General features: G+C 45.8%; 1 non-coding gene across 1 annotated transcript; it reads right to left on the bottom strand.

The window, feature by feature from the left end:
- Positions 1–700: 700 nt before the first annotated feature.
- On the bottom strand, positions 701–807 carry LOC121822667 (U6 spliceosomal RNA). The gene has a single exon (XR_006063835.1). It is a non-coding gene; the product is annotated as a U6 spliceosomal RNA (small nuclear RNA).
- Between the last annotated feature and the right edge of the window lie 1,662 nt (positions 808–2,469).

Below are 2,469 nucleotides of genomic sequence, written 5' to 3'. Positions count from 1 at the left end.
ACCAAGCCAGTAAGCAGCATTCCTCCAAGGTCTCTGCCCCAACTTCCCCCAATAATGGAGTGTGGCCTGAGTGTTGTAAGCTGAAATAAACACTTTTCTCTTCAAGCTGCTTTTGGTCATGATGTTTTATAGCAGCAGTAGTAACCTAAATGAAGACAATATGCTAAGCTGGTTGTCTAGTGACCTCAGGGGTCTACCTGCCTCTACTTTCTCAACACAACGGTTACATGTACAAACCCCCACGCCTAGGTTTTTTTTTGTATTTTTTTTATTAATTAAATTTTTTCATCTATTTTACATCCTGACAGCAATTTCCCTTCCCTTCTCTTTTGCCATTCCCTCCCCCACCTCCTATGTGCCCGCACAATTGACTCCTCCTGTTTCTGTTCAGAAAGGGACAGGCCTCCCCATGGGTGTCAACAAAGCATGAAATATCAAATTGAGGTAGGACTAAGCTCCTCCCCTTGTACTAAGGCTAGGCAAGGCAACCCAGCATTAGGAGCAGATTCTCAAACGCCAGCCAAAGTGTTAGGGAAAGGCCCCATGCTCCCTTCCTGGAGTCCCACACGTAGACCAAGCTTCACAACTGTCACACATATGGAGAGGGCCTAGGTCAGTCCCATGCAGGCTCTCTGGCTGTCAGTCCAGAGTCTGTGAGTTCCTATGAGCCCAGATGAGTTGTTTCTGTGGCTTCCCTTGTAAAAATGCTGAACACTTGATGAATTTTCATGTCATCCTGCACAGAGGCCTTGCTGATAATCTTTTGTATTGTTCCAGTTTTAGTATATGTGCTGCCGAAGAGAGCACCAGGATTTTTTCAATGTGGATTCTGGGGTCAATCTCAGGTCCTCACACTGGCAAGTCAATCATCGCTCTACCTACTAAGCTATCCGCTTAGCTCAGACCCCTTCTACCTGGGACGATCTTCTAACTCATTCTGGAGAGCTACAGTGTTTGCTGCAGTCATTCCTGCCCACACTTGGTCACGGCCTGCTTATTCTTCTGCTCTCAATGTTACTTCCTAACTAAGTGATGCATGTTAATTGACATTAATTATTTCACTTACTAATGCAACTTATTCCCCAACTACTTTACCAGTGTGGTCAAGAACATGACATGGGTTTGCCCTGGAACAGGGATGGAGAGAATGCAAAATGTAATACCTATGTGCCATGATCAGCCCCCAAGCTGGCTTCCAAGGCAAGACCAGGCCTGTGCACAGTAAGAACTAGCACCAGTGTCTTTCATATGTCCCTCAAAGATTGGATCATGGTAGAGCAGCCCTTAGAATGTTCTATTGAATGAATGGGTCACAGTATTGAATTCATACAATGTGAGCCATTTTCAAGAATTTTCCTTCAGTGAAACATTTACAATATAATAACTTTACCAACTTGGTGTGTGTACATGTGCATGAAAGCATGCGTGGATGTGTGTGCATATGTCTGTGTGTGCATGTTGTGTTCATGTGAGTGTAGGTGCATGCACGGTGTATGTGTGTGCACATGTGTGTTCCTGTATGGAGGTTCATGTATATTTGGACTGTTGTGTGCATGTAGAAGGAGGCCAGAGGTGAACCTCAGAGTTGCTTCTCTGGCCCTACCTGTACTGTTTTTGAGACAAGTCTCTCAGTGAGTCCTGGACTCTCTGATTAGTCTAGGCTGGCTGACCAGTGAGCACAAGAGTTCTTTCCATCTCTGCTCGGGGATCGCAAGTGCATGCTGCCATGTCGAGTTTTTCACGTGGGTCAGGGGGACCAAATGTGGGTCCCCATGGGAGCACAGCAAGTGCTTGACTGTTGGAGCTGTCTCTCCAGACTCTACAGGGAGCCCTAGGACATTGTGAAATCAGTGATTTGTTGTGTTTTGGTAGATTTGATATTCATTTTAAGATAAGAATGTGTGGAGAAAGGATACTACAGAGACATCTCTGCTCCATCCCATGCCGTGATCCATCCTTGCTGAGTTCTTGAAAGCAGAAAAACTGGTGTCAATGTGTAGCCTAAGCATAGGAGGCTATGACACTTGCTGAGAGGGACATTTCAACATGGACTGGCTCTAGATGAGGTCACTTGGAAGGGACATTTGCCCCCAACACAGGTTTGACAGCAGAAAAGCTAGGCTTTCAGTCTCTCCAAGAGAAGGTGACATCCCAACACGTCTCCTGTTTACAGGCATTTACTGCGGGCAAATGAGATCCTGTGTTCCTGGTTTCATCCATCTCTGCTCCCATTCTGTGGGGTAGGCATCTCCAGTGACTCTCAGTTTGGCACTAATATGGACAGTGTCTTACCAAAAACGCGATTCTGAACTCAGAAAACGTTTGTGAATCTCTGATTTATATTTACATTCTATGGGCTTGTTGAGACCTCCTGATGAGTCAGCCACCTCGTCTGAGAAGCCCCTCCAGTTTAGAAGCAGAAATTAAAGTGTCTGGCCATGTCCTGGAAGTTACGAATACAGGGAAGGC

The sequence above is a fragment of the Peromyscus maniculatus genome, chromosome 14 (assembly GCF_049852395.1).
Source record: "Peromyscus maniculatus bairdii isolate BWxNUB_F1_BW_parent chromosome 14, HU_Pman_BW_mat_3.1, whole genome shotgun sequence".
NCBI classification, from domain to species: domain Eukaryota; kingdom Metazoa; phylum Chordata; class Mammalia; order Rodentia; family Cricetidae; genus Peromyscus; species Peromyscus maniculatus.
This window is presented reverse-complemented; position numbering and strand designations above follow the sequence as displayed.